The 22,713-nt window shown below is 38.2% G+C and overlaps 1 long non-coding RNA gene across 5 annotated transcripts in view; it reads right to left on the bottom strand.

Moving 5' to 3' along the window:
• Window positions 1-897: 897 nt before the first annotated feature.
• Window positions 898-22,713, bottom strand: part of LOC125325284 — a 37,985-nt gene continuing 16,169 nt past the window's right edge. For 2 of the 5 annotated variants that reach the window (XR_007203255.1, XR_007203252.1), the window contains exons 2-6: window positions 16,670-16,746; window positions 14,578-14,621; window positions 8,815-8,890; window positions 1,964-2,033; window positions 898-1,365 (exon numbers count right to left, since the gene is read on the bottom strand). This is a non-coding gene — a long non-coding RNA (uncharacterized LOC125325284). Of the gene's footprint in view, window positions 1,366-1,963; window positions 2,034-3,983; window positions 4,177-4,982; window positions 5,885-8,814; window positions 8,891-14,577; window positions 14,622-15,263; window positions 15,358-16,669; window positions 16,747-22,713 lie in introns of those variants that run through there. The other 3 variants (XR_007203253.1, XR_007203258.1, XR_007203256.1) reach the window with 3 other exon arrangements.

The raw sequence follows: 22,713 nt of genomic DNA, 5'->3' as shown, positions 1-22,713 counted from the left end.
TCTGCATCAGTATGCAGATTTAGTGTGATCCTTTTACATTAATGGTTCAGTTAAAAAGCTGATGATAATATTACTTGTTTGCTTGTGAAGAACTGACAGAGATTTCTTGATCCAAAGAGTCTAAGTAATATAATTTTTTCCACTACAGATAGATTTGAGCATCCAGTCACAGAATGGTTGAAGTTGGAGGACACCTCTGGAGGTCATCATCCAACCCCCTGCTCAAGGAGGGTCATATAGAGCCAGTTACCCAGGAACATGTCTAGATGGGTTTTTTAAAATCTTCTAGGAAGGAGAGTCCACAACCGCTCCAGAAAACTTGTTGCAGAGTTCAGGCACCCTCACAGTAAAAAAGTGCTTCCTTATGTTTATGGAGCCTTTTGTGATGACACTGAAAAGAGTAGATTTGTCCTATGTGCACCTCCTCGTCAGGTATTTACATATATTTGTAAGATGTTGACACTGATCATGACATAATTATGCCTCTCCTGATCGGAGAGATCTTTTAAAGTCCTTGCCAGGAGTTCGAGAGACAAATGGGACTCTCAGCCTTTGCTGCTTCTTGATAGTTGTTCATTAAGTCTTATCAGAGAAAGAGAGTCACTAACGTGATCTAGACATAGCACAAAACAGAGAATGCAGGAGAAAGATGAATTATCAAGATAACATGGTCTTTTTAAAGGTAAATCAACCAATGGTTACTAAAAACATACATTATTTTTATGTTTCTACCAATTATTTAGTAACACAGCCAGGAACTGTGGAATTCGTTGTCCAATCATCTCAAACTACTTTTACTGCAGAATATGGAGTAGTAGAAGGAGAAGAAGAAGGTTTGGAGAACAACAACAATCCTCCATTTTGATGTTTTTTGCTTTTATCTATTTACTACATTAACAAACCCAAAACCTCTAAATTTTTCACCCTGTGACAATCTTACATAGTAGTCTATCACCTAATTTACACCAGTGTAGTTTCTAGTTCTTCTCTAAGAGTAGGCAGTTTTTTCCAAGGACAAAGGTCAAAGACAGTGTTGTTCAGGGGGTAGAACCCTTCAAAACAGGCAGAGAAATATTCTCTGCACTCTGGGTTCCTACAGATGTCCCACAAGCCTTCTCTTCACGAGGCTAAACAGTTCCAGTTCTCTCATTCTTCCTTATATGTGAGGTGCTCCAGTCCCGTAATCATCCTTGTGACCTTTCATTGAACTTCATAGAATGTTGAATAGAGTTTCTGTTGACATAAATATTGGCACTTGTACATGTCACAAAGGAGAACAAAAAGTAGACTTCCAAAAGAAATGTCCATGTGCTTTGCAGTAAGGTAGTGAACTTCAAGACATGATTGGAAAGAGCCATTTCACACCTGAAATTAGTTTTGGGAAACATATACTTCAGTCATAATCATCTGTCTTTTATTGGAAATATGGTGTAGAGGACGTAGCTGACCATTTATAGCATCTTGTATTTGAGTAGAGGTTCTGACCATCATTCTGATCACTGTTACTCAATAAGCAAAGGACTACATAAAAGAGGTAAGAATTTTAAAACAGGCAGATGGTAGCTAGACTGAAGAAAATATTGCTTATTAATTTTTTTTCCCTTTGCTTCCTCCCCAGTGATTCTGCTATTGCAGGCTGTGTGCCAATAATTCGGGGTGGTGAGACATGGGACTAATACAAAGTATGTTCAGTTTATAGTTGGGCTAAAATAGAAGCAAAGTTGAAAGCAAGCAAAGTTGAAGTCAGGCAGTTTCAACTTTATAAACTTCCTTGCACTAGTTTAGAAATATTACTTGTGATGAAGCAAATCTGTTGGTTCTGGTGGGTGTAGAGCCCCCAGTGCAAGCTGTGAGATCTCTAGCCCAAAGAATCAATAAATCTTCTAATTGTGCCATGCCACGTCTGTGATTTAGACTGCAATATATTCTGTGATTTGTTTAATAAACTTGCAAGCTTAAATACCATGCATTTGTGGGATGCTCCCCGGGATTTATCCTTAAGGTTGCCCAAATGTATCTCCTCTTCCAGTGACCTACGTAGGAAGTGACATGAGACATGTGGTGGTTTAATTAGCAAAATGTTGGCATCAGATTAATAAAGAAGAGAATATCCTTTTCTACAGTTTCTGTTTCATATAAATATCTCTCGCAGACCTCTGGTTCCATATGGCAATTAGAAGTACTTGTTAACATAGTTGTTTAGGTATATGAATAACGAAGGTGAATTTTCTCCAAGACTGAAAGAAATAAGGATGGGCGGTAAGGATGGGCGGACTTGTTCAGATGGAATCCAAACTCACCAATCCATGGATGAATATTCATTGTTTTTTTAAAACTCAAACTTGTATTGTAAGCTTCTAATGTTCTCATTTCTGGGTGGTTTTTTAAATTATAATGACTATTTTTAATTAGTCTTTATTTATTTTTGCACTGCTAAGGCTCAGTTGGAAATACAAGCCGTTATTCCATGAAAAAAAATCACCATCTCAAAGAAACGCTGATACAATAATGGGAAATTTGATTATCTGCATAAGTTGAGTATAGCTTTTAAATATAGTGAAACACTGGGCACTGGATGTTAAAAAAACAAACCCACAAGCAATAACAGTAGTTCATTTATTCAGCTGAATTACCTTCTAACTTTGGAACACCAATCAGAAGAGAAAAAGAACTTTTGAATTTACGTACTTTCAGAATCTTTCAAAGATTCTTTCAGTCTTCTGGTTGTTTGAGAGGTGAATTCCAAAAGTCTGCATTTCATATATAGTATTGAGTGTTTTATCAATGACAACAGAAGTCATAGAAATAACAGGACTGCAAAATTATGCCAGACCAGAACTGCAAGAGGAAAATTCTTTAGGGAATCTTCAGTGAAGAAGAACCTTGAACTAAGATTGCCCACGTATAATTTTAAAAATTTCCTCCTGATTTGAAAAAAAAAATATCTTCAGCTTTCTTGGTCTAGGAATGTATGTCATGCTTTGTATAATTGACACTAAGGTTGCTAAGATAAAGGAGAATGGAGGTGAAACTATGATGAAATTTTTTCATCTTTTTTTATTAGCCCAGAAGTGGAGTTTAGAAGTATCACAATCTTCACTGCATTAAGTTTTAAATTTTCCTTTGCTCTTCCTTTACTCATTACAACTTCTTAAGGGACAGAAAGAGTTGTGTTATTTGTATGTCTTCCAAAGAGCAACTTATGGCAATGGAAAAAGAAGTCCTTAAACAAATCGGAGACAGATCTTGACAAATAGACTAAATAGCCCAACAGAGGACTGAAGTTCATGACTGAAAAAAAATCCTTTTCTCTATCTCTGTAAAAAAGACTGCTCCATTTCTTTGAGCTTCTGTCATCTTCTGTCATGAGGAAGGCCAAAGGCCCACTTGGAATTGAGTCTGGCAAGGGATATCAGGGACAGCAAGAAGGGCTTCTACAAGTACATCAGCAGCAAAAGGAAGATTAGGGAAAACATGGGGCCATTGCTGAATCAGATGGGTGTTCTGATAATGGAAGACACAGAAAAGGCAGAATTACTGAATACCTTAATCAGTGTTTACTGCTGAGGTCAGACCCTTGGAGTCCCAGACCTTGGAGGTAACAGAAGGCTGAAGAAAGGAAGACTTTCCTGTGGTTGGGTTGGGTTAGAGATCAGTTAAACAGACTTAACACCCATAGGCCCTGAGGGGATGCACTCATGACTGCTGACATAGCTGGCAGATAGCGTTGTTAAGCGACTCTCCATCATCTTTGAAAAATGATGGAGAATGGGAAAAGTGTCCAATGGATGAAGGACAGATAATGTTACTCCTGTCTTCAAAAAGGGCAAGAACGAAGGCCCAGGAAACTACTGGTCAGTCAGCCTCACCTCCATCCCTGAAAAAGTGATGGAGCAGATCATCCTGGAGGTCATCACCAAGCATGTAGAAGAAAAGAAGTCAGGATAGTCAGCATGGATTCACCAAAGGGAAATCATGCTTACCAATCTGATAGCCTTTCGTGGTGGTATGGCAGGAACTGATAAGGGAGAGCAGTGGATGTTGCCTACTTTTACTTCAGCAAGGCTTTTTACACTGTCTTCCATAACATCCTTGTAGCGGGTTCAGTTCGTAAAACAGGCAGAAACCAATTAAGTGTAGTGGTTTGGTTCAAAATATCCATTACTTATTTACCTTCTGTGAGATAAGAATTAGGAGAAAACAAAGCAGGCACAAAACTTAAAAGAATATAAAGAAGTTTATTAACAGACCTAAAAGAAGGAAAAAAGTCAGACTAAACCTCCAGAACATTTCTCTTCCCTCCACCTTTCTCCCTTCTCCCACTGACAATGTAAAAAAGACAACCCTTGAGATTTTTTCAGTGAGTTTACCACCTCTATAATAATCTTTTACAGTTCACTTAGGGAGAGGAGTCTCTTTTGCTCATGCTATGGAGACATCTCCATAAGAAACAGTTCTCTCATGGCTTCAATATCACAGTGAGACAGCCACCCGGGTTGGTTCTCTGCTTGCATGTGAGAGTCCCTTCCCTCGTCTTACATCATTCTCCACAACTGTTTTCGAGGGTTCAATCTTGAGCTAATGGGGTACCATTTTAAGGATGAGCTGTTCAGAAACAAAGGCTCTCTTCACCCATCCCTGGGAGCATCTTCATCTCTAAGAACAGAGGTCTTCTTCTTCCCTGGGAGCAAGGGTCTTCATTACTTTCATCTCTCTCTGTTCAAGCTTCTCATCAAATCACAACGACTTCAACATTTGCTTATTTCAGCCCAGGTACTTTTGCTCACAATTGCAGTTTGAACACTCCACCCCCCATGCTTTTATGAAATTACAGCGGGTACTCTGATGTATCATAGTCCATGACCATAGACCATACCAAACAGAATTTCAGCTTCTAAGCTTGAAGCATCTCCTCTTTCTCCTCTCTCGGAGTTTCAGCTCTTCCTTTTTCACTGACTTCGGTGTCTTTATGGTGTTTTCTTCACGTGCCTTCACCTTTCCTCTTCCTCTGACTTGGGAGAGGATTGATGTCTGCAGGCTTCATCTGTTCTGGAGAATCTTATAGCACTAAGAGAGTTGATCTCACCCGGGCCTTGCAGCTGGAATTCGCCTTTTGCTGTTGGTCACACGATCTTTGCCAGGCAGTGGCCTCAAATGAATCTCGGCTGCACTGGGTGAGGGCTGGCCTGGCCGAGCCACGCTGCGGTGCTGCTGACATGGAGCAGGGCTGTGGGAGCTGGCCCGCACGGAGCAGGGCCGCAGATGGAACAGGGCTGCGCGGCTCCGGGGTGGCTGTCTCCTGGCCGGCCTGGCCCACACTGAGGGGGCTGCACTGGGTGTCCAGCGAGCAGAAGTGGCTGAGACCTCAGCCAAGCCGTGCCGTGCCTGACCCAGCTAGGCTGCACTGAGCAGGGCCTGGCCCGGCCCCACTGGGCTGCTCCACGGGCCCCCAAGTTACCTGTCCAAAAGCTGGAAGGAAGAGAGCTTTCCCTGGCTTTGTTCGTTCTTAAATGTGGATCACAGAGGCATGTCAAGCTTCTTAAGTGGCTTAAAAAAGTTGCCAATATTTGAACTAGCCAGTTTTTGGTTCTATTGGGTCTAGAGGAAGCTGTAAGCACCTCTTTGCAAAGAATCACTTCCATGGCTGATGGATCCCTCCTTAACTAAAATCCCAAACTACGCTACACCATGACAATCCTTCATAGGAAAGTTCAGGAAATGTGGATTAGATGAATGGACAGTGAGGTGGTCCGTGGACTGGCTGAATGTCAGAGCACAGAGGATCATGATCAGTGGAGTAAAATACAGTTGGAGGCCTGTAGTCAGTAGCATTCCCCAGGGATCAATACTGGGTCCAGTCTTACTTAACTTGTTCATAAATTACCTGGACAAAGGGATAGAATGCACCCTGAGCAAGTTTGCTGATGATACAAAACCAGGGAGGAGTGGCTGATACACTCAAATGCTGTGCAGCCATTCAGCAGGACTCTGATAGGCTGGAGGGTTGGGTGGAGAGAAACTTAAGGGCAAGCGCAGGGTCCTGCCCCTGGGGAGGAATAACCCCAAGTACCGGCACAGGTTGGTACTTGACCTACTAGAGAGCAGCTCTGTGGAGGAGGACCCGGGAGTCTTGGTGAATGACAAGCTGATCAAGAGCTGGCAGCTCTCTTGCAACCAGAAAAACCAGTGGTATCCTGGGACTCTTTAGGAAGAGTGTGGCCAGCAGGTCAAGGGAGGTGGTCCTCCCCATCTACTCAGCCGTAGTGAGGCCACATCTGGATCTGTGTACAGTTCTGGTCTCCTCAGTACCAGAAAGACAAGGATCTACTGGAAAGGATTGAGTGGAGGGCCACAAAAATGGTTAGGAATCTAGAACATCTCACTTATGAGAGACTGTGGGAGCTGGGCCTGTTGGAGAGGAGAGGAGAGGAGAGGAGAGGAGAGGAGAGGAGAGGAGAGGAGAGGAGAGGAGAGGAGAGGAGAGGAGAGGAGAGGAGAGGAGAGGAGAGGAGAGGAGAGGAGAGGAGAGGAGAGGAGAGGAGAGGAGAGGAGAGGAGAGGAGAGGAGAGGACAGGAGAGGAGAGGAGAGGAGAGGAGAGGAGAGGAGAGGAGAGGAGAGGAGAGGAGAGGAGAGGAGAGGAGAGGAGAGGAGAGGAGAGGAGAGGAGAGGAGAGGAGAGGAGAGGAGAGGAGAGGAGAGGAGAGGAGAGGAGAGGAGAGGAGAGGAGAGGAGAGGAGAGGAGACGTCATTAATGCATATAAATATCTCAATGGCACGTGCCAAGAGGATGGGGCCAGACTCTTTTCAGTGGTGTCCAGAGACAGGACAAGGAGCAATGCCCATAAACTAAACCACAAGAAATTTCACCTCATCATTAAGAACTTCTTTACATTGAGGGCAAGAGAGCACTGAAACAGGCAGCTGAAGGAGATCATGGATTCTTCCTCTCTGGAGACACTCAAAACCCACCTAGATGCATTCCTGTGTTACCTACTCTAGGTGACCTTGCTTTGGCAGAGGGGTTGGAGTAGACCTCCAGAGGTCCCTTCCAAACCCAACAATTCTTTGATTCTGTGAGTCTATGAATCATGAAACCATGAGCTAAAATATTTTGGTATCCTTCTGACTGAATTAATTGTTTGTTTTGATTCTCACATGACTACAAATAAACAAATTCTACTTAATAGTGCTTTATGTTCAACCCATCATTCAGAATTATATTATTTTTTCACATTTGCCTTACAATTATAGATATCTTATTATCAGAATAAAATAGAATATTTCATTCGGAAGGGACCTGCAATGGCGACCTAATCCAATGGCCTGACCAATTCATGGCTGAACAAGTTAATGAATGTTATTAAGGCCATTGTCCAAATGCCTCTTAAGCATTTGTAGGAGTGAATTACCTCTCTAGTAAGCCTGTTCCCAAGTCTGACTATTCCCTCTGTAAGGAAATATTTCCTAATGTTTAGTCTGAACTTCTTGTGCTGCACATTTGAGCCATTCCCATGCACCCTATCATTGGACCTGAGAGAAAAGAGATCAGCACCTCTCTCCACTTGCCCTCTGCAGGAAGGTACCGAGAGTCTTTGTCTCTCCAAACTAGACAAACACAGTGTTCTCAGCCACTCCTTACAGGTCATTCTTCAGGGCTTATCACCAGCTTTGTTGCCCTCCTCTGGAGGTATTCAAGGACCTCCACATCCTACTTAAATGGGTGGGGCTCAGAACTGCATTCAGTCTCCATGAGGAGGCTGCACCAATGCTGATTACAGTGGGATGATCACCTCTGACTGGCTGGTGATGCTGTGTCTGATGCACCCCAGAATGGGGTTTGCCTACTGGGCTGACAGGGCTCGGTGCTGACCAGGACTCCCAGATGCCTTTCTGTGGGAGTACTCCTCAGCCACATCTCCCAGCTTGTGCAGGAAAATTTATACTTGAGCCTGGCGTCAGAGTTAATTGTGGTTGAAAGCCCCTCAATTTTATTAATTTGTTTTTTTGTTTATTATCAGAGCAGTTGAATGTCTGTTGCAGAATTTCAAATTGCTTGAGCAATGTGTCAAGTTCTCTTTGCACGTAATGAAATTGTTTTATTCTGCAAAGACTGTGCCCCCCAGAAGGGGAGGAAGCCAACTTTTTTTGTTCTTAAATGTATGTAGGTTAGGAAAGCATTCTTCAAATGATTTGAGTGCATATGGAACATATGCAACTAAATTATGATACTTGCAGAATTCTTCAAAGATAGTGCAACAGGATATGGTCTATATTGTTATCTAGGTAAAACCATAAACTCAAAGAGCAACAGATCTACAAGAATGGTGTTCTCAGAAAACATGCCACTTATGGAAGCTAGACATTTGAAGCTAAAACATTGATTTAAAATACTTGGGATTAGATTTAATGAAAAGAAAAATAAAGAATCCTTGTGTTGTTTAGTATGGACAGGCATAACATAGGCTTCCACAATTTATTTCATCTATTCACCTTGTCCTGCTGTTACACCACTGCTATTTCGATTTTGAGCTTTGTGAACAGAGACCGTGTTCTGAGCTGTACTGGTTAATATAGGAGTGATTCTGTCACGAAGGTAAAATGAGAATAAAATAATCAGATTTTCTTTTTTTTCTTTTCCTTGTAACCTCCATGTTTGAAGTTAAATTCCAGAAACAGAAAGGTTAGTATCTTCTTTTTACAAAGACATCTTCATGGACTGACTCCCTTTGAAATCAATGGGACTTTGTGAGAATTACAAATGGCATTGGCAGGGAGTAATTGCAGGGTCAAGGAACAGTGCGTCAGAGCACTTACCTCTGAGATATTTCTCTGTGTTTATCTGCTAGCAGAAACAAAGAGTATTTCTTTCATTTTCTTACAGCAACTGGGCCTTTTTAAATAGAGAAGAAAAATAAAACATTAATTCATTCTTACTCAGATTTGAATTGAATGAATAGAACTAGTGTATAATCTTCTTTCTGCAAAGTGATAAATATTTACAGTGTGTAATGAGATTTCATGTCAAAAATTGATGGTATTTATTGTGTTTTAATAAAAGCAGATTTGAAAACGTTAGTTTTATTAAAGAAGTGTTGAAAATATTGCCATTTTCACATTTGCTTTTTCTATGGAGACCTTATATGCAAAGACAGATTTTGAGCTAACTATATTACTATGGAAATCAGTTGCAACAGAGTAGAAATGGTATGAAATAATGAAAACATTAATACTTCTTTACACCTTGTTTCATTTATTTATCATTTACACTCTCCTTTTTTTCTTTGCTATCAAGGCTCACACATTTCAGTATTAGAAAGATTTTCCTTCTCTTTTCATAATTTCTTTTCCCCGTTCAAATTTCTGGAACTTAGAACAAGAAATACACATTTCATACATGACAGAAACATGGAAGTTAAGGGCACTGTCCTGTGTGGTGTCCAAGTTAAGTGCTACACAGAAATTTGTGTGTCAGTGAAGAAATTATTTTCAACAATGTGTTGTTGTTAGAAAGAAGCTGTATCCTCTCTCTGCTCAATGATGAGTCTAGTCATCAGCTCCTTCCAAACTCACTTATGGCAGTACCTTAACAAATGTTGCCATTAAGTAATCTGCTAAGTCTATAGACCTCAGCTTTCTTGGGGATTTAAGACACATTAGTCAAAATATCAGTACATAGGTGCTGAGTGCTTGAAAATATCTATGTGGTGCCTGCCATTTGTGTAAAACTTTTAATAATTTAATGTTTCACAAATAGATGAAGCAGGTAATCAGACTTGCTTTTAGAAGGCTAAAAACTCTAAGCAAACTCTAAAGTAGTTCAATAATATTCAGTTTCCAGGTCATGTAGCTGCAAAATCCCTGTTGGCTGGTATTTATGTTAAATTAGTAAACCATTTTCAAAAGGATAAATGCACAAGAAAATGAGTTTTTGTAGAAAGTTAAAAATATACAGGAGGGAAGGTGAGGGCAAAATATAGTAAGATGTGAAATTTAGCCTATTTTGTGCAAAATTATTTTTTTAGATTGCATGTATGTAACATGCATGTGTGTATTAGCATGTGTAACTCTTTAGATCGGCATTTGTTCTTCAGGCAAACAGAAAGAAACCTCTTACAGCATCTCTTTAACTGGCATGAAGCCAGCCTTGCTCATTTTCTGCAGCTGGCATGAAAATAAACTCATTTTCCAGAAGTGACCCCCATTATTTCATTTTTCCTAGCTCCCAACAAGTTGATGAGCTATAATACAAAGCAAAGCAATTAATTGTTACATGGCATCTTTGTTAGAATAGTAGTGGTGATCAGCAGTTGGGGAGGAGGAAATAGTCTTGAGCATGTGGTAAAATACAGATTTGCAGCAGAATAAATAAGTAAAATGGCTTCAGATAGAAGTTACATACTATTTAGTTATGGGTGGAGAAGGGAAGAAAGGTCTTAGGTAAAGCAGACTGCAGATTTCTCAAAGAATTGAGAGAGCTTTAGGGAGCTTTTTGGTTTTTCTTCTATGTTTGTTTGCTTTTTGCTTTCTAAATCTCCCTTCTACAGTTGAAATGCAAGCTTCAGTTTTGGTAAGCATGGACTTCTCTTCTAAGAAGGGGTGTTGCTCTACAGTGCTGCTCTGCCACAGAGAATAACAAACCAGAGCAGAGAGTCACCTAGTCAATCAATATTAAATCTTCTGTGGTCTGACACCAGATATGGCTTGGGCTGCTATCTACAGGGCAGCTGCACCCAACCAGTAGATTTTTGTTGTGATTCTCGTTGAACCTTGTCCCACTCTATATCAGTAACTAAATATTGATTGAAGTTGCACTTGAAGTTCAGCCTCTCGTCCTATTTCAGCACTGCAAACGTGGGTCATTGGCTGTTCTGTGGGTAATTGCAGTCTCTTCCTCCTTTGTCGGTCTCTTCCTCCTTTGTCACTCTCTCTCAGCATTTCCCATACTAAAAATGCACAGGATTTTCCAGGCAATTTTAACTTCTTACAGAATTGAGTCTCCCCTAATTCTAATTCTGAACTGTGGACATTTCATGGGAGGCCAAACCAGGAAAATCCGTGATAAAAAATAAGGTAATATAAAGTAAGTCATTGAGGCTATTACTCCATAGTCATTGGAAGCAGAGATTACAACTCCACTGTAAAGTATTGCTGAAGCTGGGAAAGATGAAGGGAGGGATTTTACAGCAATGAATGACTAAGAAGACAGGCAGTGCTTCCTAGACAGGTAAGAGTAGGAGATCATTGAAGTATAAATGGAATATTACAAGTAACCCATTTTGACACCTGATATTTGTCAGAGATAGAGAGAACAGCAGCAAGATGTAGTGCTGTCGAGGAAGGATGAAAGAGGCAATTGTGATCTGGATCATCATCTGGATTCCATGGAAATGACTATGAATTAAGTCTACTATCTATGTTACTTTAGAGGACACAGTAGCAAGGGAAAAAGCCTGGGAAAACGGGAATGTAAATTGAGAAATTCTTTTTAGCAGCAGTATGACTAACACAGGTTAAAACAAATTGGTTTTAACAGGTTATTTTTAATCCTTGTCAGTTCATCACATTCCCTTGCTCCTGGGTGCACAGCTGAAGAGTATAAAGGGTGTGCGAACATTAAGCCAGGGACCAGAAGTATGGTAGGGAAGAGCTAGGCTGTTTAAAATGGTGCTCTTATCAAGACCACTGTTCATCAGACTATAACTTTTTCAAATGCTGTGATGCAGTCCACATTTCTTTCCATGATCAAATACTAAAAGCCAATTCCTTCTCTGCACCTACACAGAGAGAAGAAAGATAAATTTGGAGTGGATAAGTCCCTTGATGAGAACTCAGGGTCCAAAACACCTCTCCATTTGAGAACATTTATCTTACTGATTTACTGTAGGTCTTTGGAAGGTTATCAAAAGCTCCTGATACAACTTATATATTAATGTTTCAGTTGTTACTTGCAGAAGGAGTTATCTTAACCAATAGTAACTTTATTTTTCTGAAGCCCTTTCTTAAACTACAGAATGAGCAAGGCTTCTGCAAAGCTGTATGTCAAACCTGGGCTAGAAGACCAAACTGCAGGCATAAAGGAAGCAGTCAGGTGAATACCTGCATGTGAGGTTCTAATTCTAATGTTCTGAGACGGCTGAACTGTAGCAGATGTGGTGAGTACATACTGTGTTTGGAACATCTGCCTTCTTCAAGGCCATCTAAGAATGAGGTTTTTTTTTTTCTCTTTTCATGCTGCATCTTTTGAAATACCTAGCAAATGCAACAACTCTGAACCATTAACCACTTGAAAGGTATGTGTACTTGTTTCCCGTAAGCGACGATGTTTTCTGTCTTGCTGACAACTGTTTGAACTAACCCACCTCACTGCAGAAATGTGTTTGTGAGAAATGTGTAAAGTCTTGGTATTTCTGTACGAATGCAGGAACAACAGTTGCCACGTGAAAGCGAATTGGTGAAGTAGCACAGCCTCAACAAACAAATAATCTGTTTGGTCCTTAATTTTGTGGTAGAAACTACCTTCCCAAGGAATTACAATAAATATCTTGAGTGACAGGACAAAATGGAAAGACTGACCTTTTGATTAGTCTCTGATGGAAAACAGCTGTTTACACCTATGGCAGAGGACAGTGGTGGTCTTGAGAGAGAAAGGAGGGGAGACAAAGCTGTGCATAAACAAAATGTTGATGGAAGAGCAGTGATGCAGCCTCTTCCTTGTAACATGGCACACAAGGAGGAAAGATGTACAGCACCTCTCTATCAGGAAATCCACTTATGAAAGAACCATAAACCCCAGCAATTATTCAGCTGAAAACCCACAACAAGAACTCAGTTAAAGGTTACCCAATGGGGTAGCATCAGTAATATTGACTGTGACCTTCTGCTTTAAGGGAGAAAGGAAGAAAGCCGGCTGTAATTGGAACAGTAATGTCTATTAAAATGTTATTAACTTTTGTTAGCATTGCAATTCTATTTGGGAACACAGCATGTTAGATGGCAGGACTTCTAAAACACTGCTAAGACTGACTACCTATTGTAAGGCTATAGTCTTGCAAACAATTACTGAGGAAAATATACGTGACTAGTCCCCATACAGTCTTGTGAAGACAGTCACAAGAACAAATCACCTAGATGTATGGAATTTGTAGATCAGAATAACATAGAAGGAGGACATGACAATGTAATGAAGAAGGAACACACATAAGTACATTGTATTTGTAAAAATATTGAATAGTCTGAGGGCTATATTCTATGTAAGAGAAAAAAATTAGAAAGTCTTTAATTGTTTTTATTATTTTAAAATATCTATTGATACTGAAATGGACTTCCATGTTATTGAAGAACATTTCTAGACAAATGAAGACTCCATGACTGTCAAATTTTTTTTTGTATGATGGTATATTTATAAACATGTTTATAAACAGGAAACAATCTGAAAAAAATATGTTAAACCATCCATAATAATTCTTGTTTTATGTTGTCTGGAGAATATAGTTCATGTTGACCATACACTGGATAGCAGTGGGAAACTGTTTCAAGATATTGCAACATGGCTTTGATACTATTAGTGATAAATCCATCCTAACTTCAAGTGACAAAATCACAAAGATTGAAAGATTGTGGAAATTTTAGCCCACCAGTGAGATAGCTGGCCTACAGATGTCATATTCTACTGAATATCCTTTCCTTTTTTATCAGCCTGAGATTTTCCACTGGATCCATCATTTCTGTAATCTCTTGCCTGTTGGAACAGCTAATATACTACAAACACTTAAAAATAACCCATCCAAAGGCCATTAATTTAGTTAGTAGTTCCTGTAGTGATTCTCTTTAACCTTTCTTCTGATCATCTTATCACACATAGGCTACATATTTTATTCTGGTCTCTGGTATAAATCAAACTTAAGTCCATTTCAGCAAAAAATGATACAAAAGAGATCAGTGCTATGTGCTGAGACAGACAGGCTGACTGTCTCAGCTGGCATAAACTGGTGTAGGAGAGCTAAGTTATTTTACCCTAGATGAGAATCTCTTTATTGTATCTCTCAGAATAAGCCTTTATTGAACCAAGCCCAAGGGGAGAAAGGGAGAGAAGAATGATGGAATGAAGGAGACCAAAAGGTACGCAGGGCAGAAGTACACAAAACCCTCTTCCCCTATCACTGATTACAAATTATTATACAAGCTGAGCCCCATATTGTATACTTCATTTACAGTAATTGTACAACAGCTGTATAATAGGTGTAGTTTAAGGTATGAGTGTTGCTCAGAGTGTAGCTTAAATGTCCACAGTGAGATGTGAATATGAATATGAATGGTCCTGACTGCATAGTAATTGGTGGTATTATGGGAGTGAATGGAAAAGCTACATATGGATGAATGGGTGGGGCTAGGGAAGGGCGCAGCACGAGAGACTAATGGTAGATTTTATTTTCTCACATAGATGGCTTTTCCTTTAAATAATTAGCCAGCGGCAGTAGAAGCAAGTGAAAAGAAAGAGAAGGAGACTAGTTTGGCACACTGAAGCTCTATACTCATTACATTAAATCATTCCAATTTCCCTCTCTTCACCCCACCTACCTAGCCATTGATCCATCCACATTAAACTTGTTACAAGTTCCAGCCTGCATGGGGAAAAAGAAAAGGTTTTGAGAATGTGATAGCTCTAAAGCAAAAGCATGGTTGTACAATATACCTTAGAACTCTAAAAAAACGAACCAAAACACTCCCAAAAATAACCGGCTTGGAATGGAATCATTCTTTTTCACACATACTACTGGTTTATGTGTGTTGCTGTTAGGGTGTTGAAAATGAGAGGTGTATGCTGCTGTGCAGGAATGGTGAATTTGGAGTCAGAGTTAAGAACAAAATTATGTTATATATGTTCAGTTTTCATCTTTTGTTACAATAAAATTTAGAAAGCATTTTTCTGATTTTGCTTGTGTTTTTTTTCCCCATCTTTTTTTCTTTATTATTTTTGTAAATTCAAGTGCATGGCAATCTGTCCCTCTGATCTAACTGGATATGTGGTTATCAGTCAAATCAAGAAATTTTGATTACTTGGGTGATTTGAACAATTTATCGCTATATCCAAAATTCTTTAAGTGCAAAGCAAGAACTATACTTCACAACAGGAAAGGGACTTAAAAAACCTTGTGGATTATGTTGCAGTATCACAGCCACTTATACCGAAAGTCATATAAACTCACATGCTGATCCTGCAGAGGTTAACACCAGAAAACTTGAATTCAGTGTGATTTGCTCACCCAGTGCATGTGCTCATGTCCATGACTGTTTGTGGGTTCTCCCTCCAGCCAAAGTGTATGAATCTGATTTTGCATTTAAGGTTGTAGTGCAAAGCTGTATAGCAAGAAGTAATGAATTATAAAACAATTGAAACTGATTGTATATCACATTAAGATCAAAAATATATTTTGTCTTAAAAACTTGACAAATTGGTGTTATGTGTATTACTGATCCTCCAGGTCCTTGTCGTTTTGATGACAATTTTTTGTTTTGCCAAACATGATTTCCCACAGAAGACATTAAAACCAGAAAGCCTACTATTGCATCATGTCATCTCTTTATAAATTCTAAGGAATAAACACAGCAAAAATTAATTACAATTATTCATGTTCTTGAAAATGACAGTACATGACAAGTAAGAAGGGTCACTATTGCTCATTTCTTTTTTAAGACAATCTTTGTTTACCTAGTTCCCAAGTGTTAAGAGCCTGTACGGTACATTTGCATAGGATAACTAACATATACCACACCATTTTCACGTCTGCAAGTACACGTGAGTAACCGTAATTACACGTGACACCAATTACTCTATTACTTTGTATTAAATTATAATGGAAAATTCCACTAGAGAATTGAAGCCTAATTGCATCTTAATTTGCATATTTTTGCATATTAATTACATCTCAGATGAATAATAAATTTCAGCAGATTTTTAATTTATGCATAGACACAAAAACAAGTGGAGAAATAATTTACAAAAAAATACCAGCAACTATTACTTAGGGCATTCAACTAATTTTGCTTAGTTTAGCAAAACAAAACTTGGTTTGTTTAATATAGCATCTTTAGGCTGATTGCTGTTTATTGCACAATATGTCAGTTTTGAAGCACAGAGAGAAGCTGATTCTTTTTAATACAAAAAATAAATGTTAATTCAGAGCATTTTAAGTTGAGGGATTTTACATTTTTGAACAAAATGTTTGGAGGACATTGCTATTTAATTAATTTGAGAATGGGCTTAGTTGTGATAGCTTTTTACTTATAAGACATCTTATTTCATTGCATTTTTTTAATGAGAGAATAAAAAATAGAATATTAAAAAAAATCTTGATGAGGAGGTTTCTCTGTTAATCAAATGTGGAATGTTTTCTTGTTTAAAGACAGCGGTTAAGCCACTACAATTTTGACGACTATTGGTTTCAAACAAAGGGCAAAATTAAGGGCAGGAAATGTGTAACCCTTTAAATCAACATATATTTAAATAATTCTGGAGGTATTCTATTTATTCAGAGTCATTTTATACACCAGAAAAATAGCTGCATAATCAAAATGCACTAAAAATGTAACTTAAACCTGCAAAGATTTTCTTAAGTTTGGAGGTAAAATAATACAAGTTACCCCCATTAAATTCAGATGGACTACTCACTTATACAAAGTTAGGAAGGTAGAAGGCGGCAGAGTCTATAGCAGTGTTTCCTCTTTATGGCTTAGCAGTTCTCATATCTGTATTAGAAAACAAATAGATATTTTACGTGTCTCTGCATAATTTATTTAACAACAAAATAAATTAACAGTATGAATTTCACAAAAAGGCTTTGCTTCCATAAATTTCAGCCACATTATCAACCCACTTACTGTTTTTCAAGCTAATCTATAAAACTGAAGGCCCTTTATGCTGTCAATTCATCCCAAAGCCTAATCTGGTATGATACCTTTTGTACCTGCCGCCGCAGTCAATCTGAGACTGCCTGCACAAAGAATAATTCTATTGATCATTTGCCAAATTGTACAATGGGAATGTATGTCAATGCTCTAATAAATCAGGAGACTGTCAAGATGAATGAACATATTTGTCTTCTCCTTTGCTCCAAAAATTTTTTAAAAAATCCAACACACATACACCAAGCCCTAAAGAAGCATATATTTTCTAACTTGTTTTGTAGTTCTGCGACTGTAGGGGCTAAGCAGAATAGGAGGAGAGTCTGTAATCTCCAAGAGTCCACTCTATGTATCTTTTGGTGCAGTAGTCTGGATTTTGCCAGTTGAAATGGCTTGGGAGATTGTAAAAGTGAATACTTCAGAGCATATGTTTACATTGTACCAGTTACGGATCATTTACTTGTCAAACATGAATCTGATGAATACTGAGCTATTCTTTTTGTTTTACAGTGACACTTTTTAAAATTAATATATCTCTAGTAAAAGTTTTCTTTTTCCCTAGAAAGCACTGAATGTAGCAAATGTTCTCTTGTTATGATGTCTACTGCTATCATGTCTCTGGTTTCTGGTATCAGGCGCCTGTCACTGGGTTCCATCTGCATAGCACACCAAATCCCATTAGTAGCACCATCTTTAGTACCCTTCTTGTTAAAAGTTAAAACAGTTTAGCTTTTAAAAATAGCATTCTAATGAGGATCGGGATTGTCCTTTTACGTTCTGAACATCCCATTTGGCAGGGTTCAGATAAGCAGAGGGAAATTGCACTGAAGGAACTGAAGTGGGGATATGAATCTTCAACTGTTAAACAATAGTTCCCTCTCATGGACGTTAGAAGCTACCACAGTTTGCAAAATGTGGCTGGAACGAGGCAGCATTTTTTAAAAAATTATAATTTGCTTCTTCCATGCTCCAAACACGAGAAATTTGCTTACAGAAGGGAGAAGAAATGGTCCCTACAACACTGACCATTACCCAAGTCTGTGACAAATGCAGGTGGGAATGCAAGGTCTTTTTTACAGCACTTTGCAAGGGGGTGCACTTTTTCTTTTCTTCTTTTCTGTGAGGTATTTTAACTGGGAGAATAGATACTTATCAGGATGTTTATAATAATAATAATAACATGTATTGTTTATTCAGTCCTCACCATAACAGAAAAACTTACCATTTCATCTCAGTAAAGTACAAGTTAGTGTAAATAACTTCATCAAATGAGATTGTAATGGAACATGTGTTTTGTAGTTATACTTAACATCAGTATTTGATATCTTGAGATTGGGTTTTATTGTGCAAGATAGTAAAGCCTGGCCCTCCTTTTGGAATTTGGAAATGGAAAGTAATCCCTGTAATCTGCATGGATGTGAGAATTCTATTCCCACAACACCTTCCTTCTCTCTTGAATACCCACTGTGATATTTCAAGGAAAAGTTATCTACTTTTCCTTAAATTGGTGTTATTTAATTCTTGTGCTGCCTGCTTCTGTAACATTCGGTTGCTTTTTTCTTTTCCAGTTAAGTACCACAGAGGACATCACACAAAAAGCAGAAGAGAATTTATCAGTTTGTTTTCTGTATTTACATGTCCTAACGAAATGCCTTTTAATGCTCTGCAGACCTATTTGGGCTTTAAATGTTAACATTCTCCTTCTTCATTTTGGAAATCAAGACCAGCTTGGAACTGCACTCTTGCAGAGAGATGTGTTTCAAAATCCCTGTTTTATCTCTCTTTCTGAAAGCATAGTTTGATCAAACAGTTTAGCAAATGCGTATACAAAAGTCTGACAAGTGATATTTTTCCTGGATACAATTTTCAGTATTTGACCTACAACAAGACAACCAGGATATGCTACTCCTTACATTCCAAATTTATCTTGGTACAAGACATTCTTGCAGATGTCAACAAAAATCAGTCTTAATTTCAGAATTGTAAAAGACGTAATGAAATTTTTAGAATTAGGTTTGAAACAGAAATTATTTATCTACTGATTTATTCTAGCATCTTAAAATGTTTTGTAAAGATTTTTTAAACATCCAACGCAGCTGTCAAAATGAACTGTTTGTGAGGGGGGATTCTATTGTGGCATATGTTAAAATATTTTTGTTAATTTTCCAAAGTGTAAGAAATTTGCAGGGAAAAAAATAAAAGGTGTGATTATTTTAATGAGAATTTCAAAATTGAAGTAATGGACAATTTTAAAATCAGTCATTCAAAGGCTTTTGACATTTTGTCATTACTGAATCTATGTAATGTTTGTAAAAATATATTGCAGGTACAAAATAAGAAGATAATAGTTCAAAAGACATGATTCTGAAAGTCCCACCATAGGGCTGTGTGCAGGCACAAAACACTGATACAAAGGGTTGAAGAACAATTTCTACTGTTTGTCTATAAAACATGTAAGAAGGTGTGTCAATGCTTTTCTGAACTGTTTTATCCTTGTTCTGATTAACTCAAAATTAGAAGTTAATTCTTGGCTTCTTTTCAAAAGGTGAGCTCTAAGTATCAGTTCCCACATTTATATGATGTGGATGCCTAGCTTCAGGGAAATGAGTTAGAACAACAGCTCATTTCACACAGAAGTATCATACATATAACTGAATCCTAATTTCTCTCCTTTTTAACTCTAATTGCCCCATTTCACTGTACTATGCACCTGTAATACTAGACATAAATAGGCTTCTTTGAAGCTGTAATGGTAATTTTTGTCATCCCTGTCCACTTCCAGGAGCAACAGAAGATGTCTGTTTCCACTAGCAACAGAAGATGAAAAAGATGAATTGCAAATCTGATGCAGCTATCCCTTGTGTAGGCATGATCTTGTCCAAATGACCAAGCTGGAGTGACCCCAATGAGTTCTAAAATTCAGCACTTGTCTGATATGTTTCAAATTTAGGGTCTTGCTGTGTTTTCCTCAACTTTTGTGCATTAGATGCTAGGAATTTGGGTGTTTTGTCAGGTGAGATTTCTCATGTGCAATTGTAACACTGTTGAAGGGTAAGCTGAATTTACAGCACTAAACATATATCCATCAACTCTGGAGTCACAAGAATGTAGCAGCCAATGTGGGCTGTACAGTCAGGGACTGGTTACCAAGCCTTGAAGCAAAGTAAACCCAGGTCACAGATCCCCAACAGGAGCAGCAGTACCCTAATAAACTGAGCTGCTCTTGTGTGTCTACAGTGGATTAGATTAGGACCTGTGATATGGTGGCTGTAGGGTGGACTTTTCCATAGTAATCTCCTTTACCCCATAGAAACAGTGACTCTGCATCTTTGACTACAGAGGGCTCTCCCTATCCTGTTTGGACCACCTTGACCTTCATCTGCATGTTTATTTTTAGCTGAGTATCCCGACTTTGAGTTAATATTCATCTGTCATCTTTGGGGTTGCAAAAATTGGTATTAACTCACTGCTGAGATGCCTGGTGGTGGGTCTGGTATGAATAATACGACAACTACAGTTAGATGCTTATCCAGGTGCAGGGAAATGCAGGAAACTTATAGTTAAACATCTGAATATAAGGCCGAAAACGCTATAGAAATTTCAGGTAATCTTTTCCTTTTATTTATTGCTTTGGGGTATGTACATGTTTTATTTTCATATATATGTAAAACAGTTTTGTACTTTGTTATATCATTCAGGAAAGCTTGGAATTAGAAACAGGAGAAAGAGTTGCTGAAATAGAACTGATCCATTTCTCTCCTTTACAAACGAATATAAAGTATCAAATCCATGCACTGAACTGATTGCTGTAGTTGTCATGCGATCTTCCTTGACACTTTTTCACTTACTTGCTTGCAAAGGAGAGTATAGCAGAAAAACAGCACCTCTGTCCTATTTAGTTAGAGGTTTGGAAGGAATGCTCAACGTGCAAGGTATGAAGATATGAGTATCTCTCAAATGAGTGGATTTTACTTCAGTCTTCAGAGACCTTGGGTCTACTCTTTTCCTTAAATTAGACTCTCATTCCTTATTCATAAGATTGCCATTTTCCATCCCCGCTTATGCTTTCAAATCCCAACTTTGAAAAGGCAAGATTTGCTGAGTCAGTCACTTTAACTGGAGTGGCTCAGAGTTTTACCTTTCCCAGTAGTGTTTCCTCTACAGCAGCCATGAATATTAATCAGGATGGGAAGGTATTGGGGAAATCCTAGCCTTTCTTTAAATCAGCAAAGTATTAGCTGCAGAAGAAAAATCACAGTGTGAATTATAGCTGCCAAAACATTTTTGGGTTACTAAGCTGCTTACCATGTTCTTTGTCTCCTATCTGATATATAAAAAGACTGTTTCAAAACTGTGTGAAAATTTTCAAAAACACCTTTAAAAGATTCCATTACTTAAAGTGATTTGGATAATTGTGTTCAATGGTAGCCATTATTTAAAAATATAATTAGTTGCTGAACTCAGAGAAGGAGGGAAATTTCTGCAGGTGTTTCTCATTATTTGCTATGCATACAAAATATCTGCATAAATTACCATTATTATTTCAATGTATACTAAGAGACAATAAAGCATTAGCAAGCAAAGAAAAATGTTGTTGACCCACAATCTGTGTTAGCAGCATAGAGTTTTGGCCTTCGGTGTTTTTGAGGCACATGTGCAACAGCATTCAAGATTGAAATTACAATTTTGCACCTGTAACAACATTAAATATGTAACAAGAGTGTATCAGAAGGATATTGAAAATGCAAAGACATTAGGAGAAACGCAGTAGCGTATGCCTGTGACTGTGCCACACAAAACAAGTATTGGTAGTCAGAACTTTTCATTCTATATTAAGCCTTCAGGTAAAGAAAGTCATTCCATAATGATCTGAGCTTCCGAGAATATATTTTTTAAATTTATTGATGCTGCTACAGAATGATTTCTATGTGAAGTGCAAGACCAGTTAAGAACTTCTGACTTTTAATTCTGGTTCTGAGCAAGACACTCTGCAACTTTGAGAAAGTTTCTATTTCTTATTCTATGAAATTGAGAAATAGTAATACTAAGAGATGAATAAGAAGCAGAAAAAATCAAGTTATCTACTAGATCAGTCATTCTGAATATGTGCATTCTTTATGAATACAAGTGAGAGTAAAATTCAGACAATCTTGAATTTCATAGAAATTTATTCAGTTTTAGAAATTGAGGTTATTTGAGTTATTCATTGCTTTATATGTTCATTTTACAACAAGCCCTTGTAAAAATAAGCTTTGATTAGTTTACTGGAATGTTAATGTAAAAAACAGCATTTACTCGTTGCAATAAAAGTTTTATCTTTCTTATCTGAATGTGTTTTATTCTTGTTCTTTTGTTTCTAGAATTTTATCCAATAAAGGGGAAATGATAATAATCTGAAGTCAATGCATACCCATGAATAGTAAATAAATTAGTTCTCTCTTATTGATTCTGAATGCTTTGCCTCTTGTCACAGTAAGTGATATTCATAGCACCCCACCAGGTAGAAAGGACTGCCTTGAAGGAAGGAGTAAGATTTTGCCACAGTACACACTCAGGATGGAATGGTCTCCACATCAAGACTTTTTTAACACTTCAAAGTTCATAAATTGATGATGGACTTATGCTCTGAAGTATTTATGCTGTGAGCAGACTTTGCATTTTACAATACAATCCAGTGATGTTTCATTTCTATAAGGGAGATGCAGTCTATCTGAGACACAAGTCCGCAAGAAGTCTGGAAGGGCAAAGGATCATAACTAGAACTCTTAACAGAAAAAATTAATATACTCTTCAAACAACCATTTTCCAGTT

This window comes from Corvus hawaiiensis, chromosome 1, assembly GCF_020740725.1.
Source record: "Corvus hawaiiensis isolate bCorHaw1 chromosome 1, bCorHaw1.pri.cur, whole genome shotgun sequence".
Lineage (NCBI taxonomy): Eukaryota > Metazoa > Chordata > Aves > Passeriformes > Corvidae > Corvus > Corvus hawaiiensis.
This window is presented reverse-complemented; position numbering and strand designations above follow the sequence as displayed.